This window comes from Pinus tabuliformis, chromosome 9, assembly GCF_031772625.1.
Source record: "Pinus tabuliformis cultivar Carrire ecotype Pingquan chromosome 9, CPIR1, whole genome shotgun sequence".
Classification (NCBI taxonomy): domain Eukaryota; kingdom Viridiplantae; phylum Streptophyta; class Pinopsida; order Pinales; family Pinaceae; genus Pinus; species Pinus tabuliformis.
This window is the reverse complement of record NC_142307.1, coordinates 719,179,878-719,203,247: the sequence shown is the minus strand read 5'-3', so window position 1 is coordinate 719,203,247 and position 23,370 is coordinate 719,179,878. Positions and strand designations below refer to the sequence as shown.

General features: G+C 35.7%; 1 pseudogene; it reads left to right on the top strand.

Annotated features, from left to right (window-relative positions):
- LOC149150705 (calcineurin B-like protein 10 pseudogene) overlaps positions 1-22,916 on the top strand; it is a 35,299-nt pseudogene extending 12,383 nt beyond the window's left edge.
- The last annotated feature ends 454 nt before the right edge of the window (positions 22,917-23,370 follow it).

Below are 23,370 nucleotides of genomic sequence, written 5' to 3'. Positions count from 1 at the left end.
GGATCCGACTAGGGATATGGGACCAGTTTCCCAATTTGTGTGTGTGTATGATGGATTGATATTTTTCTTTCTAACAGTTTCTAAATGGAATACTTTTACTCTAACTCTAATCTAATAATATGGAAATTGTATTCTAATAAGCAGAAATATCTAAATCTACACTAACCCGGGGTGTAACCTTTCTTTTATGCGATCTAAAATGATTTCAAATAACAACTGGTAATAAAGATCATTCAACTGTTATGAGAAAAGAATTCAATAAAGATGAACCACTTCGTATAAAAAGTTAGACGAAACAGTTGTGAAAAACATATCGCATAATAAGCTATTCATACATTAAGCATAAATAAATATCTATCACCGTACAAAGTGCCAAATGATAACTCAGGCATTCATACATCAATATATAAATAATTGAACATGAAAATCACTTTAACATAAGGGCATAAATAGTTAAGAGATAGAAGTACCATTTATAACTAGTCCTACTCATGAGCTTCAAGCGATAATGATTTATCTCTTCTTGATCAAACATCCACTAAGAGTACAAAAGTGCAACATCAGTAGCAAATATCAAATGCAAATTATATCAATAAATCCTGTTCCATTCATTCATCAAAACCTCCTCAGAGGGTACAGAAGTGCAAGTTCCGGGGATAAGTTTTTGATAAATTTCATGACCCTTCTCTAAATGCATGAGAAGGGTTTAAATACTACTAACTAAATCTAAAAATAAATTATTACAAAAATGTAGGATGCCGTTTAAATGACCGTCCTAATTTCAAGAAAATAAAACAAAATTAAAACTAAAATTGAATCTAAAATTAAAACTACTTCTGTATCTGGTCTTTGAAATCACACGCATGCAACATCTGTTTGAGAAGAGTCGGTTGGCCGACTCCCGATTTTAGCTCAGCTGAGAAAACCGAATCAACAAGAGCTGGCACCATCTTTTCGGCCGAATTGATGATACACTTAAGAGTCATCCACTGGCTATGTGGCTTTACCAAGTATGCCCAGTAATAATCCCAGTTCAACTTGGTTAACCCTTGGATTGCTTCTGCCTTTTCTTGGGCCTTCTGCTTCCATTCGGTCGCTATCGTTGCTTTCTTGCAATTTTTGAGGCTTGCAGGTGACTGAGCAATTAGAAGCTTTCCTTTTCAAGAAATTTTTCTCAGCGATGTGCGATTAGCGCTCGGAAACTGCCTTCGTTTCTTAATTCGGGCTTCCTTGATGCGTTTTTTGCCTTTTGCGCTTTTTCCTTTTAGCGGATATAAAGTTCAAATTTTGTGAAAATAATGAATCCATAAGCTCTTGACCCTGAGCCTTAAACTGTCTATTTCTGATATTATTGCTGTCCAGTATCCACTTAACCATGTCCGTGTATGGGAGAATTTTGGGCCTTGCTGCTATCCGATGTAAGAATGAGCAAGCTAGATCTGTGATGGATGCCTCAGAAGAACTATTTGAGCCCGCAGTAGCAGTAACTTCCATTACTTTGGGATTCTCCTCCTCAATCAGATTATACATGCCCTCCCACATAGCAATTCTTGCGTCTCTGTTGCAGGCCGTGTCTGTATACAAGGGCGCCATTTCTTTTTCTTCAGAGCTCGGAACTTTGCATTTCTTTCCCATTTTATCCTGCGTATTGCTTTGTATCATTCTCTGTTCTCCGTTCCTGTAATTCACAAGTGAAGTGAAAATAATGACAAGGAAGGGTGATGGGAAAGTTTTAAATGCCGAAGATAGATAAAGTATACCACCTTACGTGAGATGATTTTTCGATAAGCACGAAAACATATTCCATTAATAACTGGCAACTTACTCATTTATTAGCATTAAAGCGCATAACCAGGGGTCAGTTTATGGAAAATATTTTTTTGAACCACGTGCCTGAAAGATCTGCGATGAAGCGATTTTGCGATTTGCTTCGCAATATTGCAGATCGCAATATCGCGGAATCACAACATCGTAGAATTGTAACATCGCAGAGTTGATCGCTCGTGACATTGCATTATCGCATTGTCGCTGTATCGCGAAATCGCAATATCTCAATATCGCGGATCGCAGGAACGTGATATATGGCAATCTTTGTTATTCTGTTTTCTACGAAATGTGATTTGCGATTGGCGTCATCGCATATCAACAAATTAAAGTGTTTTAAATGTAAGTTGTGCTTGATGTATGCGATGCGATATTTTATTGTTGCGTATCGCGATCTTGCAATGTTGGAATTCGGTTTGTAAGGTGGTATCCTGTCATCTTTTTGCGATGCGATATTTCCTAAAGAAAGATTTTGTCTTACCTTATCATAAAACTTAGATTTTTTAGATTTTTCAAGGGAATTTCCTAAGCTTATGATGGTAAGTTTTATTCGAAAATGAAATTTAAGCACTAACTTGATTTTTTAAATAAGGGTCCCCAATTATTTAGTATTAGGAATAACACTAAATAAAAGGGGGGTTGTTGCTGGCCGCAACAAGTCCCAAGAGTGGAAACATTTTGGTAGGGTCCATTGAGGCATTTTTGTCTCATGAATCATTACCTTGCTACAGGGGCCCACAATATTCAGTAGAAGGAGGATTAGTGTTAGTCAAATATTGAGGAGTGCATAGCAGTGTTGAAAGCAAAGTATGAGGCTTAGTAGCAAATTCAACAGCACATTTTTTCCCAGTAGACATTTGGAGACAGTTGATTCATTTATTTTGTTTGGATTATTTTTGGTTGCAAATGTTGTAGTAGAAAAAGCAATAGTGACAAGAGTTGCATGCAAAACATTCCAAAGGTACTAGATCGACATATATATGAATCCCTTTCTTATTGAGAGGAAGTGTTGAAAATTGCAACAAGAAAATTTAAAATGGCATCAAGAAATATTCTAATTTAATTTTTTTCTTGAATTAAATTAGGAATAAAATTGTAATTCCACGTTACATGACAACTTGTATTAGTTAACTAAGTTAATTTGACTTAGTTTTCTCAGTTGATTCGAGTTAAGGGTCTAACTTGAGTCATGTAGGGTGTCTCCTACTTTATAGGAGCCTTGGTTGAGTTTATTTTGAGTTGTAGTTAATTAATTCAGTTTAACTGAGTTAAAGTCAGTTAAACTAGTTCTAACTGTTGGAGGAACTAGTGGGAGGTCTAGTAGTGTGGTGTTGCCTATAGTGATCAACCAGTTAACTGATGATTCACTCATAAATAACTTAGGAATTTCTGATATGAGAGTTACCCAGTTGAGATTGAATTTCAGGGATAGTGTACTATCAATTGTATAATCATCTGAATTATATAGGTGGTTCATGCAGATAGACTCAGAAGGCCTATGAGGATTGCACAATTCCAATTGAGGAATTTCCCTACTTAATAGGGGCTAATTCCCAAGGAAACAAAACATGGAAGTAGGTGCTTGAAAGGCTATGAAATGGATTAAGTGTTTGCCAGAGTTAGTCAAGGAAGCTCTAAGACAGATAGAGATAGTTCAGAGGTTGCTCGAGCTTGAGTAAAACATTGTAATCTTATCATATTTTTTTACTAATGAAATATATAGATAACATGGGTTTTTAGCAGGGGTTTTTAGCTGTGGATTTCCCCAGGAAATCATTATGTAATGTGTTTATTGAATTCTTTATCTTGTATGCTGTGTGATTTCGCGATCTTTTAATTGTTTCCACTGATGAGTAGAATATATTCAAGTCTATTGTTTTAGTAAATTACAATTAGCAGTTTGAATCTACAAGGAATTTATACAGTTGGTGCTTTGTATCCACTTTATACAATGCTCCAAACAAAAATTCCTTTTTCTTCCACAAATTCTCTCATCCTTCTGCTCCAAACCACATAGTTTTTTTTGTTAAATAATAGAGTTCCATTTATGTTGCAATCCATGATCTTCATTCCAATTGTTAGATTGTTGTGAAGGAACCTACTCTGATAGCGATTGTTGGAAATACTAAGAGGGGGGTGAATTTATATTTCACTTAATTTAAAATAAATTTTCACTTTTTAGAGCATTAAATGTTGTAATCATAAATCAAATCAGATAAGTAATATCACATCACATCACATGAACAATAACAATAAATTTTATGTAGAAACCTAATGTGGGAGAAAACCATGAAATTATTTCTAATATTTGACGAGTACAATAATTTATTAGCAACAACTGAAGGGAAGCACCAACACCCTATTACTCTGTTACAAAATTATTTAGTTTTATCAAGAAGCACCAACACCCTATTACTCTATTAGAAAATTATTCAGTTTTAGAAAGAAGCACCAACTCCCTGAAAGGATGCACCAACACCCTGGTTTTACCAACACCAATTGGAAAGATGCTCAGACACCTTGCTAGCTCAAATATACTACCCTAACACCACCCTTCCACCCCAAACTATTCTCAGGAACCAACTTGAAGGAGACTTCAATCTCCACCTTGCACCACCTTTCCACCAAAGATAGAAGAAGAATTTGTGGGATCCCATACTAGGGATAATGGCCCACTTACAATAACATTCAATCACTATCAATTCTAGTTAACTACTATCTCTAATATATTATTTTCAACTTCATTTCTACCCTTTACACTATGATATGCTTGATTTTCATGTGGTTGTAGCTCTAAATTTTAACTTGCAATATAGAGAGACCCTTAAAGAAATACAGTCCAACAACAAAAGAAAGACTCTAGCTCATATGCCAAATATCAATTTGGAAGAATTTGGTCATGTTGTAATATAGAATGAATTTGGACTAATTATCTCTGTGTATGTGTCTCCTTGCTCACTATATTTCTTTAGATATATCTCAGATCTTCCTTTGGAAGAGCCCCAAATTCTGCCCTTTAATTTTTCTTTTGGAGAGTGGCTTAACCAAGCCTTAGATGTTTCCTTTAACAAAGCCCTAATATTCCTTTTGAAAACTACTTGAACATGCCTAAAACATGCCTCACTCTATCTTTGAACGAGATCTTAAATTCCTCCTTCTTTGTTGCTAGATCTACTCCAAACTCTGCCCTTGATCTGCCTCAAAACACCCCTCAATGACCTTTGAAATTCCGCTTAGACACTCTTCAAAAAATCAACCTCATATCAAACAAAAAATCAGGCTCTTTTATGTGGCCTACACAGGCTAAACTGAACTCTTCTTCTACTGCTAGAACTGTTGAGAAATCGATAGGGGAACAATTAGGGTGATTTCTCTTTACTTGATAATTTCTTGTGAAGATATGTTGGCTTCTTATTACTTTATTATGCTATTTTCGTAAAAAAATTACCAAAACCATAAACCATGAAGATCACAAAAACACAATGAACAAAAGATATAGGCTCCAAGCCAAGGAAAAACCCCTCCAAGGGGAAAACCCAATAAAATTCTTCTCTTCTTATAGAAATATATCAAATGAGAAATCCAAGACCTAAAAAATATGACCAAGACCTTCAACAAGGTCCAATCTAACCCTCGTTCCAATCTATTCCAACAAGTCAAAGTCAACTCAAGTCAACACAAGTCAAAACCTTCTAAAACTACTCCAATTTCATATTTTCAGCCCCCAAGAAAAATATTTCAGACCTGTAGTAGATCTGCAACTTTGGCCCTTGTAGTATCTCTAGAAACTCGCATGTGTGAGAGATTTAGGGCATATTTTTAAGGAAAAAACATCGATTTTTTTTCTCCTTGATCTTTGCTCTTTCTTCCTTGACTTCTTGCTCTTCTTTACTTGTACTTCACTCTTCTTGGCACATAAATTGAGGCTTTAGTTTCCCCTTTTTTCAAATGAGGTCGAACTGTCCTTTATTTATGCACATCCAAGAGGTAAAATTTTCCCTTCTAGGGCCAACTTGATGAGGTAGGGTTCACTTGGTCTTGTGGTGTCAAGAATGATATTTTTAACTCAAATAAAATTATTTTTCCACTTTCTTTTCAATGTCCAAATGGGACTTGATTCTAACAAAATATTTTGACGTATGATAAATATTATTTTAACTCAATAAACCCTAGAAGCATAAAGAACATTCTTGACCTAGATCACCAATTAACTTGAGCATGAAACCCATGCTTATAAAATAATATTTCTTTTTCTTCTTTTTATCTTTACATGAAATATACAATAACATAATCACAATAGTAATTATGAAGACTGGACCTAGTTACATTTTCCAATACTCCCTATTAACTAGGGTGGTATTCATAATTCCACAACAGGTATAATGATACTCTCAAACTGAATTTTCTCATAAGAAGAGTTGGATTGATAAGATTTTTAACATCATAACCAACATTCTCAAATTACAACATATCAAGGCCTTGACTTGACAAACTCTAACTCTCCACAAGATTAGAGAAAAATTCTAGGAGGGATACATATGGAAACTGCCATAGCCTCTCAAGGCACATATCCCATCGAGATATTCACTAAGTATGTTCTTATATGACTATTCTTATCAAGGATTCCTGATCCTTAATGAATATCGGTACTCTTCGACCAATCTTATCTTGGATAACGTGTCTAACCCTTACATAGTGTCTATCCATGAGACTACTTCATATCTTGGATTCCCAATCCTCAAGGAGTACCAATCCTAGATGTTTATCCAATCCTCCATTCTCCCTCCCAGTGCCATACACTAGACATATGGTGGTTAGTCCTGGCCTAGTGCATGACACATGGAGAATATGGTCTCATATTACTCCCTCTCAATTAGGGATTTAACTCTCATTCCCTTTCAAAAAGGGAGTATATCCTAGCTCCCTCTCAACTACGGAAACATCATCACAATATATCCCTCATTCTTGGTCTCATTTAACAACTACTTGTTCTTCCATGGATATCATAGTAGTCACTACAAGGTATCGTATCTCTCACCATCATATCATACCCGAGCTTCGACCTTATTGGATGTTTATGGAGCCAAATTCTTTCTCAATCTTCCTTTGTGACACAGTTCCTTCCACGAGTCTTTTATGTCACTTTCCATCAATCATATTTTATGGTATCTTCATCAATAACAATATCTTGTGAAACCAATCAATTTAGTTTTAATCACCTCTCTTTGTCCATCGGGAAAGTGAATATCATCGGCTCCAATATAACCAATAGGATATCTCATGACTTGCTACCTTTCTTTCCTCCATGATGTACACATTTCTACCATCAATATTTCTAAGCCAAAACCAACATTTTCCACTCAATTAATTTGTTTTAGAATTGAGTTTAGACCAAACAGTTGTAGATGTAATATCTCAAATGCTATCTTTCCAATTGTACTTCTACAAAATGTTCTTCTAGGTAGCCAAGTCATATATCAAATGAATCATTAATATAAAATCATTAATATCAAAGTCATAATAGCCATCTTTTGAATGTGTCATGTTTTACTACGAACTTCCTCTGAGGTCAACATCCCTTTGCATGACATATATTTATACTAGAATACTTCTTCATGCGTTCGAACATTAATTAGTGTGTTCATCAATTGAACTAATACATAAGCTTCAAAATCATATCCATTAGATTTTATGCAACTCCCTTTGAAGTTGTCTATCTTTCATTCTTTAAGAGACCATCTCAAATATTGATCAATAACATCATGCGTTCTTCCCATCCAATATGTTTCTATATACTGGATAACCATATGGAAGAGTTCTTTCTTACCCAAGCAAAACATACCATCATGCCCATCTATCATGCTTCTATGTATTAAGAAACCAAATGGAAGAGTTTGGTCCAATCCAATCCTATATAAGACATAACATGCTTATGCAACCAAGCACATTTATGCAACCAACTCTTCCTACAATATTTATGAAGATATGAATTTTTCTTCCTAATGAAAAAATCTAAAGATATATATACCTCTTCCTTCATACTACCAGTTAGTTTTCTTCCTTTTGTGTGAATTTCGCTTTTCTTGAGGATGATGTCTAAGATGAGATTCCTTCTCTAAGATGACAAGTGCTCAATTATATCTTAATGCTGCAACTCGATTATCTTCATTATGGCAAGCTTCTTTGATGTTTGTTTCCATAATATTATAGTATAAGTATACTATTTTCATGATACAAAGATTCTTTCACATAGTGAATAACCTTCATAATTACTATCAAGGATCCTTGTGATCCTTTCTTGCTAGAAGATTATTTTTATAACATGATGCCAAAAAGTAGCTGCATGAATTGTGGAGTGCTAGATGGTCCAAAATATTGTATCTTTTGATTAATACTACCAATGATATGCAACTGATGGTGTAGACTCTAATCCTTCCAATGCTTTATTCTTCTTTCCATAATGTCATGCTCCAAAAAACAAAACTCTTCTACAAATGTAACTACGCATACTACTCTAACTGTAATATTCTAATAAAATAAAAAACAAACTGTGATCAAACCTGATAGTGGGGGAGTCCTTCAATAATAAAGATCCTCAGGGACTTCACTTTTCAACTTCTTTTCAATTTCTTCCGATTTTATTTAGTTGTGTGAGCTCCACTCATTTCCTTCCTCTTATTGTTCTTCCTAATTTGAGGATATTTGGGACAATATATCTTAAAGTGCCCATATTCATTGCATCCAAAGAATTACACTTTGGACATATCTTGATTTCTTCGAGCTTGATTATTGTTGTTCCTTTGACAAGATTCAAAATTTCCAAATTTCCCTTTATTCTTATTTACTTTAGCAACATAAGCTTGAGATTTTTCATTTGGTTCAGTGTCATATTTTACCTTCAATCTTGTATCTTCTATCATACACAAAGACCATAGCTCGTCAAAGTTTAGAGTGTCCTTTCTTGAATAGATGCTTGTTATAAAACTACTCCATTCGGGAGGTAATGCATTGAGTATACAAGTTATTAGTTTAGAATCAGAAACACTTATCCAAGCCCTTGTAATTGATCCATCAATTGTGAGATATTTAAGAGATATGAGGCCAAGTCTTCGTCCTTTGATATCCTTGTCTTGTAAAGTCTATTCCTTAGAGATATCTTTTGACCTGTAGTGATAATTGAATACAATTTCACCAACTTGTCATAAATTGCTTTAGATGTACCTAAATCTGCAAGAAAAGGAATGAGATGATCCTTCATGGATTCAATGAGAATCCTTTGAGCCCTTACTTTTTCCAGAACATGGTCCATGACTTCATTTTCTATGAATTTCAAGTCTATTCTTTTTTCTTCCATGGTTGAAAGTTTTTTGACCCATCAAGCTTATTTTTGTCCTTACAAAATGAAGTCATTTGATTTGAATATTGATCCATAAAGAATAACATAGAACTTACTTGATATAGGAGTGTCTAGCTTGATGAAGAGGTCTTCAAATACCTTGATGTTCCCAAGACTTCCAAGAGTCTTCAAGGATGTCCTAGAATGATGAATTCTAGGATGCTTAGAACAATAGTGACTTCAATTTGCTTCAGAGAGTGTAGATGATGTTCCTGGGATTCTTGATTCTTCCATTTGTGATGTCTTTCAAAATAAGTGATGATTAAACAAATTCTAAGAGAGATGGATGTCCTTATTCAAGATGATGATGTGTAATAAATATCCTTTAATGATGGAGAGAGATAGATGATATTATGATGTAGTGGCCTTCCTTAAAGATGACATTTTGATTCCTCTTCCTTGTGTCATTTCTTATGTCCTTCCCTGCATCCTTCAGCAAAATATGTCTCCCAAGGTAAATTGTATAAATGGCTTCCTCTTATGCCAATAAGAGTGATCTTTAAGCTTCCTTCTCTTCATGTTAGCTCTGATTCCATGTTGAGAAATCATTAGGGGCAGTAGGTAGGGCGATTTCTCTTTACTTGATAATTTCTTGTGAAGTTATGTTGGCTTCTTATTAGCTTATTATCTTCTATTTATCAAACACTTACCAAAACTGTAAACCATGAAGATCACAAAAAGACAATGAACAGAACATGTAGGCTCCAATCCAGGGAAAAACCCCACTAAGGAGAAAACCCAGTAAATTCTTCTCTTCTTATAGAAATAGATCAAATGAGAAATCCAAGACCAAAGCAAAAATACCAAGACCTCCAACAAGATCCAAGTCATACCTCCTTCAAAGCTCTTCCAACAAGTAAAAGTAAACTCAGGTCAACACAAGTCAAAACCTTCCAAAACTACTCCAATTTCAAAATTTCACGCCCAAACAACAAGATTTTGGACCTACAGTAGATCTACAACTTCGACCCCTGCAGTAGATCCAAAAATTCACACCTGTGAGGGATTTAGGGTATATTTTTAGGGAAAAAAATCAATTTTCTTTTATCCTTAATCATTCGCTCTTTCTTCCTTGACTTCTTGTTCTTCTTCACTTTTACTTCACTTTTCTTGGAACAAAAATCAAGCCTTGCTTTTTCTTATTTTTAATGAGGTTGAAATGTACTTTATTTATACACATCTAAGAGGTTTAATTTTCCCTTCTAGGGTTGAATTGGTCTTTTGGTGACAAAAATGACATTTTTGACCTAAATAAAATACTTTTTCTACTTCCTTTTCAAATTCCAAATGGGACTTGATTCTAATACAATATTTTGACCTATGACAAATATTCTTTTGACTCAATAAAGCCTAGAAGCATAAAGAACATGCTTGAACTTGATGACAAAATAACTTGAGAATGAAACCGATGCTTACAAAATATTATTTATTTTTCTTCTTTTGATATTTAAATGAAATATACAATATCATAATCAAAATAGCAATTATGAAGACAGAAACTAGTTACATTTTCCAACAAGAACAAGCTTGATTTGACCTCTCTTTGTGGTCTGCACAAGATAAACTCATGAATCATTATTTTGTAGCTTAAAATCACACTTCAAACCATCCTATAATACATCCTTAGTAACCTCGTATGTACCTCATACTAGGCCTCAAATTAGGCTCAACAACTCGGTCTCAGTCTAACAATTCACCACATAAAATATAAACCAAAACAAAAAAAATTAGCCTCTTCTCCATATAAGCAATCCCACCCTTGGCCTTAGATATTTTAGAGAAAATCACATGAATGATGAAGACACAATCACTGCATATTGAGGACTCACGAGTGCCCTATTTATAAATTTGCAAGGGGATTAAAAGTAGGGCCAACTTGCCCTAAAACACCCCAATAATTGGATCTGACATAATCTTAAATAAAAATTATATATATATATATATATATATATATATATATGGAGTTGAACTTAACTCCTTCTTGAAACACATTTCACAAGATAAATTATTTCTTTTGAGGACTAACTTGGTCAACAATTTGTAAATGCTAGGATCCAAATAATTTTCCAAAGTCCAAAGTATTTCAATGATTTTTTAGCCAAAATTTGGACCAAAACATCATTCATTTGGGGCACCATGACCATGGCTTTGGGGATTCATCTTTAGGAGGTCATATCTTTTCAGCCATGAGGAATTACATGGCATGCCACCTACTATTGGAAATTACATGAAGAGTATTATCAATTGATGATGGTCTAGCATTCATTCTCATGATCATGTGCCATAACATGAGTGGGAAAAGTGTGACTTCTTCTAGCCTCTACTAGAGTTGACATCAATGACAACTAACTTTCAACAATGCCATATGCTTGAACCATCACCTTTCAAACTTGAGTAATGATTTTTTTCTTGAAGCATGAATTGAAATCTCACTTGTTAAAAATTATGTTTGGATGGGTAATTATTATGATATAACCATTTTTTATTCTTATTAATGCTCAAAGCCTATAAATTTCAATTCAAACATTTAGGGATGAATAGTTTTTTTGTTAATTATCCTTGCATTCAAGCATTCCTTCCCAAGTTTAAACCTGTGTTGGGAGTCCACATTCAAAATCAAAAAATACATCCTAATTACTAGAACATGTAACGGAAATCGAGGTCAATATTTTAAAAACCTTACAAACCTATATAATTCATGTGGTTTAATAGGAATCCACCAAATTTAATTGATTTAAATTTCAAAGCTAACCCTATATGATATTTTTATATTTGCTAACATTTTGTAATAAATTCTATATGACCTCTAAGGGGCATGGGAAAATGAAGAGAGGTCCTTAGGAAATAATGATTGTAGGGAAACCAAAATAGGTGATTGAAATATGAGAGGACCCTAATGTGATCCAATTTGGATCACTTCTTACATCTTTTCATTTATCTTTGTACTTTTTGGGTGGAAAATTGGAGGAGTTAGTATGTAGGGTCCATTTTACTAGCAAGTCCAGTTTGAAAACTGGGGTCTTGAACCTTCTAGAGCAATTTGATACATCAAATGGTTATTTTTAGAGCGTTAAATTATGCCCACACCCTTGACATTGATCTATTCATCAAAATATTTAAAATAGTTCAAAAAACACCTCTCTTTGCGCTTGTATGTGAAAGATATGTTTCCCACAAGTTAACCAGGCTTGTTGCCCACCATGGTAAGAGTGGATGTGATGTCGTCCCTCATTACTCACAAATGTGGAGATAACCAAGTGTGGACTTTAAAGAGGATTATAAAAGGTATTAATCTTTATCACCAATTAAGGGTTGAGGAAGTCAAAACCCTAACCGTAAATGGCTATTATCCTATGTTAAACATAATGATGTTAGGAGGAGGGGGGGTTCCATTCTTTAGCATTTTACTTGTCCAATAATTGAGACGAAGAAATATAGGAATTTTAGTTAGAAATCATAATGGAGGAGGAGGAGGATTTTGTAGCAATTTTTTAGGAAATAGAGTGAAAAGTAATTTCATAGTGAATTACCATTCTTTTGTGCCTGCATTCTTATTACTAAACCAAAAGAAAGAAGAGCATAAACGTCACCTTCTATAGGTTTTCTCCCATGTTGGGTTTCCTAGGATAAATATTATTTTCATTTGTGTGGATGGTGTGTACATGTGCATGTTCTTTCATATTTGTAGTCATTTCGTAAAATTCAGCAAAGATAATAAATAATTAATTTTGGATCTAAGGAAAATCAATTTCCATGGTCTACGATTCTAGAATATTTTTAGATTTTTTGTGATGAATTGTTCTACTGGAATATCCATGGTATTTTATAGATCATATTGGTACTTGAGCAATGCTTCTTTGGAGTATTTTTTTGAAATAACAAGATCTAGGAATGACCTAAGAAAAAAATCATAGAACCCTAGTTATGGTGGATTAGTCTATTCACAATGATCCCCGAGATATAATAGAAGAGAGAATATTTCCAATGCTATAATATCAAGTCACTAACATCTCTCATAAGTTGGTACTCCTCATGGTGGCTCTATCTAGTAAGCTTAGACTGTTTAGGGGGTTTGGAGGCTCTAACTTAGAAATTGGATGAAAAGGAAAATTGGGAGAAAATAATGTCCTAAAAAAGGAGATGGGTGATTGTAATTGGATCAATATATAATTTTTAATCCATCTTGATGCTTCAAAGTGGAAAAATAATGGAATAATATTTCTGGTGCAGTTTTAGTGGTAAGATGTAGTTTAGAGAATTAGGGTCTGAAACCTTATGGGGCCAATTTGAGGCCTCAAATGATATTTTTTGGGGATAAAACTTTGTCACCTAAGTATTGGACCCTATTATTATATTATACAAAAAGATACCTTTTCAACGTACCAAAAAATACATCAATCAAAGATCAGATGTAAAATTTATGCTCCTGAAAGTTCATCTATGATGATTGACCACCATATTTCAATAGGATCCCACATCAACCCCTCTACTCATGGAAAAGGGGCTAGTGATGTGGGAACTATGAAGAATACTCTATAAGGGTTGAGTTGTAACTCATGTTAAGGTTTGAATGGGTCAAATTTAACCCCTAGATGCCTATTGGGCTATTTTATAATCGAGCTACTAGAGGAAAAGGGGTTCCATTCTATTCAAGTGCATTTTGTTCCATAGTAGATCATAGTAGCTAAGAGTGGGTAGAGGGAGAGTATAACAAAGGGGTTTTGTGTTATGTAGTATCCCAAAATCTACAGGTCTTAGGAAAATCCATAGATAATGCCTTCTCCTTTGTATTTGCATCATTTCCATTCTAGACAAAAGAGAGCAGAGCAACCTCACCTTCTAGCTAGGTTTTCTCTCAAAAGGGATTCCTAGGGAATATTTTGGTATTTATTATGGTTTGTGAGTGATTGTATTTCATTATTCACAATTTTATACATTTTATTTATTCCATGCAAAAGCAATAAAATTAATAATAACATATCTAGAATCTAAAGGAATTAACCCTTCATAATAGAGAATTCAATTTATTTTAATGTATCTCTTCTAACAAACTACCCAATCAAATATCCACAATAGTTTACAGATCATATTGATATTATAGAGGTATTTTTGGGTATTTCATGGAAATTTGCAAGGGATCAGGTAAATTTAAGAAGAAAGTCATAAAATCCCGGCCATGGCCAATGAATTGGTTTATGATAACTCTTGAGATTCGAGAGAGGAGAGGCTTGTGTTGATCAAATCACAAGTCACAAATATAAAACACAATGTGAGCCTCCTTATGATGGACCCAATAAAAGTTTATGAATCATAATTTCCTCCTTACAGATTGCCAATTTGTGTACCTACTAGGATCTTTGCATTATAATAAACAAGGAAAATGCTTAATATGGATGAGTTTCATTTTGTCTCCTACAAGAAGAAAGCATAGTTCAAGCTGAAAGCTCACATAGGGCCCTACATCATCAACACTAGAGTTGCAACAAAGGAAGTAGATGCTATCTTGAGTAAGATGAAATTCAAATTGAGTTTCTCTTGGTCCTATGATCCCCTGGGCATCATTCCAAAGCTCATATAAGAATAGAAGAGTACCTCTTATGCACACACACCAAGGCCTAAAATTGAACAATAGAATAATAAGGAGGAATGGATAGAGGGAACTTTGCAGGAAGCTGGAGAAAAACTAGTGAGTCAGTCATCTATGAAAACACCTCTTCCCAAGGAAAAGGAGGGAAAAAGGGAAAGGGAAGCCATGTCCTCTACTGATTCTGACAATCCAAATGCAAAATTTGTTGATTTTAAAAGAAAGAAGAAGGAACCAAATACTACTGAGAAATCGGTTTCTCCAAGTAATCCTCTGTTTAGGCCTCAAGTAATAACTATTCAAGATGAAACTCCAGAGGAAGGGGACACACATAAACAAACCACAGTGATTTTATTAGGGACCCCTATCACTCCTTCTACTCAAGTAGAAGAAGAAGTGCAATCACCTACTGTAGAAGCAACAATCCAATCTCCAGTATCATCCAACTCACATATTTAAGCTAAGCAGAGTATCTTATCAAGATACAGGGAGATAGAATTAAAGAATGAACCTTTGAAGGGTTCCACCTACTCTGAATTTTGGAAATAGACAACTAAGACACAACACTTATTACTTTCTGCATTTGATTAAGAGAAAGGACAGTTCTAGATTGCCTTCATGGAACCTCTAGTGCTAGCTCACAGGACTGTTGAAGACTATAAAGCCTCCATTTTCTCAATATATACCAAAAGAATACATGAAACCAATCAAATCGATTTACATAAGTAGACAAGGGAGATAATTTTTTCAACCCTCACCAGTTCAAAAATGATTGCTTCCAAGTTACTGTCATCTTTGAATAACATGATTTGTCAGTTAAAAATTGAGAAGATGTCATCATTTGCTAAGGACAACAAAATCAAATCTTTGGAAAACTTGATCATAAAGCTAGGACATGGTCCTAAGGATATTAAAGAAGTAGAAGAGCTCATCAAGAACAAGGAAGGATACGTTCAAGCATTGAGGAAATATTTGAAGCTGCCCTCCACAAAACATCCTCAAGCTAAAGAGGTTTCCAATATAGGAATGGAGAAAGAAAAATTATTTACTTTAGTGATTGAGCAAAATGCATAGATACAAAAGATGGAGCAGGGCATGGAATCATTGTTGAAATAAAAATAATAGTGGGAAGCAATAAGAGCATCTACATCAGACACAGGTACAATTGTAGAGACTTCAGTAAAAACCATTGTTTTAGAATCCACAGAAGAGCTTACTAGAGCTCCGGATGAATTAACAACAGTTCAGGTTGAGAAAGATATATTGTCAACAACATTGGCCAAGATGGAGGAGAACAAACTTAAAACTGGCAATGAATATTTTTTAGAACTCCAGAAAAACTGCAAATTCATCTAGAAGATACAAAAATATGAAGACCAATCCTTTGCCATTCAGATGTTGGAAGAGGCTAAGAAAAACATTTGGCATAATATAAATGCCAACATAACAGACATGTGGCCTTCAATACATATTACTTTTGAGCAGTAATAACTTGTATACAGTGTCAAGACAACAATAGAAAATACAAAGGTAGATTTGGAGCAAATACCAGAGGAAGCACAAAATATTATCAAGCTGCTAAATTCCAAAAAAAGGGAGGAACTAGAATACATGAATATTTCAGACATAACAACAATGGTCATGGAGGTCAAGAGAATTTTGACAAAGAGGAATTTGATCATATAGTTGGAAAATAAATGTAAATATCTTGATTTGCAGGTCAAAAGGTTCAACAGGAAATTTACATGTTGCAGGGAAAAGGCTTGCCTACTCTCAGGAATTCTCATGGAAAATTGATCCCATTAGAAAAATACCAAGAACAATTGTGCAAAATAGGTGCTGATGCTTCCAAGTTTGCAAAATCTAAAGGATTTATCAGTGGAGAAGCATTCATACAAGGGGTCCAGTTTGATTTGAATATTCGGCACAAGATCCACCACCTTTTTGTAAATAAACCTGCTTTTGACACTTACACCGAAGTGGATGAAAGATTTAGAAATATGGTTATCTTTTCTATTCTATGTGAACATTGGTGGGACCACTTACTAGAATTGATTGAGTGAAGTGTAACCAAAGCCACATAATTTTCAGCATAATATGAACATCCTTTGCAGGGAAGTAGAAGTAGTCATCAACAAACTCCTATATAGCCTTAACAACACATCAAGTTTTCAACATATTTCCTATTTTCTCTTCTTCTGTGTCTAAAATATCTGTACCTCAAACATATATTATTGTAAATATATTTTATTTTTGAAATCTGATATGAGATGTAACAATTTTCTATAAATATTTAGAAATAAGACTTAGAGAGGGTTGGAATTTGCAGGAAGAAAGAAGACCTTTTGATGTAAGTTGTGCATGTACTGAAGTGATCAATTTTATTAATACAAAAATTTTGTTCCAGGATTCCTATGTCAGGCAATTGGTGATGTCTCCTCTCGTGAAATTGTTATTTTCCCATTTTTTCATATGTTTTTCTGTCTCTATTGTTTAAAAGAAAAAGGGATGAATTTGTTTAAATACACTCTACTCTAGCTTATAAACAATATTTATGTTTTCGCTCTGATATTAAGTATAGAATTCATCCTAGCATGCTCTATATTTAATTAAATCTAAATCTTTTCATCCCATTCACTCCACAAATGCTCTAAAGATCCAAAAGCTTGCCAACCCTTCCCTATTACATATGTTATGTCATTTTTGTATTTGATCACCCCAAGATTCATTTAATCTATGCCTAATGGACTTTCCCTGTAGTTTTCAACCAAATATTTGAAAAACCAAACTCAGAACTCAATAAATAGCCTAATATCTTTTAAAAAAATGTAAAACATATAGAGAGATCCCTCTCTGAAGTTGGAAGGGCTAGATCCCAACTTCCAAAGTGGTTTTGTGGTTACCTCTGGGTTTCTCTCCACATCCTTAGGAAATTACAGAGTGATAATAGAACCTATGACCCATTTATGAAATAATGGTTTAAGGTATTCAAAAATGAGCACAAATACACTCATATAATAGTTTAGCAATAACTTTGGCTATGAAAATCTTCTTGGACAGTGCTAAGATATCCATATTAGAGAAATTATCAAAAACCACAAACACATAATACTCACCATGCTTAGTGGAGGGTAAACCTCACATCCAAGCCATGGATATTAACTCCCAGGGATTTTCTGGGGTAGGTAAAGGATTGTACAACCCATGCTTCTTGATGGAGACATCACCAATGGCATAGGAAGTTCCCTACTGTTAGTGTCAGTCTTTCCAACCTTCCTACAGTGATCAAATATGCTCTTACAATGTGATTTTGAAGTGTCAAGGTCAAATTTTGTCATTTCAAAGAGTTTTCAAGCAAAATTTGGTCACTAGGCATTAGGTCTAGGGTTTGCCCAAATGTTAGTCCATGTCATCATTCAGCTGAGCCTATCATCATTCAGAGGGTTTTCATTGTCATGTCAGTGTCTAATGAGTCATTTCACACCTTGTTCATGCTTCAGTTGTGCTTTGGCAAGCTCATTTCCCTCTCCTAGGGTTTTGAAGGTAATTTCTCTTGGACAGTCAAGTCACCGGCAAAACTTGTTTCCTGATGTTCATACACCTTCCCCTATCCTTAAAGTACCTTATCAAACACTTCCCATCCCTTAGATCCACCAAATTCCTCATTTTTGTACAAACCCTAGTTTCTAGCTACAACCTGGCAATTTTCTAGGTTGGGCCTGTGTTTTGCTCTTTTCGACCCCTTCCCCTCACTCAGTCACTGAGATTCCACTTTCTCCTGCTTCCTAACATCCCTCCCCACTCCCACAAATTTCCCCAAGAATTTAGAAGCCCCCTATCCCCTTCATCTCGCTCCATTTCGACAAAATTCCTTGCTTCACACATCGGGACAAGTCGCACTCAAATGATGTTCCAGAGCAATCAAAGATGAATTTTGGAAAACTGAGAGAGGTTTTTGTCCATAACATGCCAAAGAAGAAAAACCTCCTTCACTTTTTACACAAGTGTCATTGTTTGAGAGAAATGTCAAAAATACCGGCGAGAACGAAGGTGCTCCAAGGACGATTGGCCAAAGCACAAAAACGAAGGAAAACGCCCGATCCACTCCAAATTTTGGCCAAAGCCTCTTTGAATGAGCATGGTACTTGATTGGGGACTCTCATCCCAAATTTCAAGAAATTTGGAGAAAATTTTGTCATTTGTGAATTTTTGTGCAATTTTACAGGTTTTGGCCGTTGGAGTGGTCTCACCCCGGGTGAGACCATTTTGGAGGACTGCTCGGAATTTTGAAAACTTGGCATTTTTGGAAAGGGCATGCAAAGATAAAAATTACCAATACTTGGGAGAAGCCTTATTTTGAGATTTGAGCCTCCAAAAGCTCAAAATACATAAAAAAAAATGACTTTCTGCCCACTTTTTGAGTTGCAGAAAGTGACCTTGGGAGAAATGGTTTTTGAGGGGGCAAAACAACTCCAAATTCAGAAATTCCACTTGGGATGGAAAGTAGACAGACCAAGATTTCCAATGAGCCATCTTGCACCTGATTTGGATTAGTGGAACCCACTCAAAAGTAGCTGCAAAGGGGCGCGACCATTTGAACAGGGGGCGCAACCATTCGAGCCAGCTTTGCCAGAATTGACCTTTTTGGTCAAAAAACACTGTTTTGACTATGGTTGACTATTTTTACTTGTAGATGATGGATAAATGTAATATTTTCATGGCACTTTGATAGATTTTATCTCTCTTTACCCTTCTAGAAGCTTCCTTGATGTAAAAAGTGAATAATTAATGCATGAATCAGTTAGCTAAGTAATAGAGGCAAGTTGTTGGACTACCTATTATCTAGTGCTTAATTTAGAATTAGTTCAAACTGCCCCTAGGAAGCTGAGCTCGACCCCTAGAGGTGGGGAAAGGAGTTAGATGGTCTAGATGGTCTATATTATGCTCTCTCCTTCTCATTTTCATGGTTGGACTCTTGTGGGAGAAGTATTATTGCATATTGTACATCTATTACTGCAATTTAAGGAAAAGGAAGGCCAGGGTTTTGCAGACATCATTGTGGATTCTTGTGTTGATGGTGTGTTCTCTACATGTTATTGTAAGTGTGTTTATGTGTTCCATCTCTTTCTTTGCTGCTAATTGAACAGATGAAGTGATAAAGTTTGAATTCATGCATGCCATGCTCAGCTTTTAATTTTGTTCAATATCTATGTTTTCCACTGTCTAAAGAGGATTCAAAGTTGTTGTTTGCCCTCTTTAGCTCCTCCTCTATCATTCCTGATCCTCCATCTCAGATTAAGGCATCAGCACTCACTCCTACCTTGCCCCAAAGATCCCCCTGAAAAAACTGAGCCCAATCCCCGCACCCTGAATTGCACTCCCTCCAAATTTCCACCAAAAACCCCAAAAATCTTTAAATCAACCTCCCTTATCAATTTACTAGCCTAAAATATTTATCCCTAATTGGTCAGCTTATCCTATTGAAAGATCTACCGAATCTGACCCGAGAGAGCCTTCTCATACCTCGTAGGGCTAGCTACGAGGTGAAATGGTTTGATGTAGCCTTGAGAGTTTGTCTATCTCAGCCTAGGTGAATCTCAAGCGCTAACATAGTGGCGACCATACTGGGGTGAACATTCAACTTGTTGATTGTTTTGTCCTGGTACATGCAATCAAATTTCAGATCTGATGCTGATGGTGGACAACAGTCAGATACATATGCAGGCTGAATCATTCACCTGGCGACTCCAACTCGATCCAGACATTCCAGTGCCTGTTGATATGTTCATGCAATGGTAGGGTATGTGGCAAACCCTGCACTTTGTGAAGCTCTAAACGAATTTAGAGAAAGCTTAGTGGATATTGAAATTAATGAAGAAGTTTTAAGTTTTTTCCTTCAATGTTTGAAATCTCCGAATTATCATCCTAGCGTCTGTGAGTTACTCGTTGAAAGAATCGAGAAGGAGATTCAAGATTTAGATGAGCAGATCCAGTCTTATGATTTCCAAGACCCTAAAAAGTTCTTGGAAATCCTTCTTCCATCACAACAAGCAATAACAGACTTGCCTATAGAGGTATACATTGACAATGTGCAGCTGGAAGCATGTGTTGCAGAGTTGGGGCAGCCAACAGAGTCCGGTGTCCGTGATCCTATTGCGGCATACATGGACACATTTTTCAGGTTGATTGACAGATCAGGCTGTCTTTTCCGTGACCAGGGTCACCACGTGCATGAAGGGCTGCCAGCATCCGCATCTGTGTCCTGGTGGCAGCATTCTCAAGCGGCTTCATTATCAGGTTTACTTGAATGGTTAATATGGCATTTTAGCATTACCTGATCTATTATTTGTACAACAGATTAGAGTAGGATTTGTAAATAAATAAGCAGCCATAAGGGCAACATCTTGTTTTAGTCTGCTTGAAGGTTGTTTGAGTTCAGTTTCAGTTTGAAAATAAGTCAAGAGTTGTGTTGATGATGACTCCATTGCCCAATGGATGGAGGCACTGTCTGCTCTCCCAAAGTTCTGCGGTTCTTGGCACCTCCAGGAAGCTGCAGCTGCCATCCCAAGTGGAGCCAATGTTAGACTCTGTCTCATATCAGAGATTGATTCTTCTTCAAAACCCTGTTTTGAAGAAGAAATCATTAATGTATTGATTTAAATTATGTAATTTGTTCTCCAGCTCTTCAAAGGCAGCAAACTTCAACGCTCCTATCCCTACAAGCACAATTTGAAACATCATCAGCAATCAGAGGCAAAAAGCTTTTGGAGAAGTCTCACTGGAAACACATTATCTAATGCCGCTTTCATACAAGCTTTTGATGCTAAGATAACAGTTGACAGATGTGTTCTACAAGATGAGCTTGCAATGAATCAGCTGAAGCACCCTTGTTCATCAAAGCAAATTCCGTTGCCACAGTTTGGAATACATTCTGCTGTTAGAGTATGCCATGACTGCTTCAACAATTTTACACAGTCATCTTCAGCAAATACACAAACCAACTCCTATGGCATTGATAAAATGGCCTCAGATGACGATGATGCAACAGTTTCTGATGGCATTGATGCATCCATTGATAAATTATCCAGAGTTGATTTGAATGAAGTCATTTCACTATCAAAATCAGAAAAAAAAAGCTCTTATGTGGGAGGAAACTTGAGTATTTCTCAGACAGTTGAATGCAAATGTGGAATGCCGTTATGCATATGTGAAGATCCGGCTTTGCTGGCTTCTGAAACAATCTTTTCCGTAAATGAAGTTGAGGCCTTGTATGAGCTATTTAAGAAATTAAGTAGCTCTGTCACTAACGATGGTGTGATACACAAGGAAGCATTCCAGCTAGCTTTGTTCAGGAGCACATCCAAGGAGAACCTTTTTTCAGATAGAATTTTTGATCTATTTGATTTGAAGCACAATGGAGTGATTGAAATTTGGGGAGTTTGTTCGCTCTCTTAGCATTTTCCATCCATCTGCACCCCTCGAAGACAAGATTGATTTTGCCTTTAGGCTTTATGACTTGAGGCAAACGGGTTACATTGAGCGTGAAGAAGTAAAGCAGATGATAGTAGCCCTCCTGAGTGAGTCAGACATGAAATTGACGGATGACATTCTTGAAGCTATATTGGATAAGACATTTTCAGATGCAGATTATCGTCATGTTGATAGGATTGATAGAGAAGAATGGAGAGAGCTTGTTTTTCGAAACCCTTCTTTGTTAAAGAATATGACTCTACCCTATTTGAAGAACTTAACAACGGCATTTCCGAGTTTTGTTTTCTACTCTGAAGTGGATGAAGTAGTCAACTAAGTCTCTATATATCGCAGGAGAATCCATCTTCCAGAAAACAGATTTTCCTATATTGATCATCAATTGATGATTTAATCCACATTGTCCCTATCTGAGGCAATTCAAAATGCAAGGAATTTTCAGAACCTGGTTTCTTACGATGGTTACAGTGATGAAGAGCAGTGGTCAAGTTATTATGGTTGCTGAAAATATTATCGAGGTGTTTGCTTCAAAAGTATCGGCAGCATGAAGAGATAATTTGCATTCAATCATATAAACAAATTCATGAGTAGAGTGACGATGTATGTATTTACACTGTACTTAAAAATGTTTACTTTAGAGTTGATAGGTTTCCAAAATCTTTGTAGGGATCTCTGGAAACTACAACTTCGCGCTTTCCAATCTGGTCAATTGGATGGACCGGATTGAGCTCTTAAAACAGACTTTTGTGGCTATGCATTTCATGCATGTATACAGGGATTTTAATCAAGAGGCGGATAGACTATCAAAGGAATGTATATCGGGTGCTCCTTTTATTATATTTTACAGGTTCAGATCGAATGATGCGGTGCGGGACGAGGGAATCTCTGAAGTACTGGGTTTTGCTCTACAAAGTAGCACTGAGAGAGGAGCATTGAGCAAGAACCAAATGATGGAGTGAAAACGAAGTTTGTTCTTGACATTTTGTCCCTCTGTGAGACAAATAAGGAGAAGACTACTTTTACTCCTTGTTTGGAGGCCATACCTCACGTGAAGTCTGCCGATGGTGATATACAGACG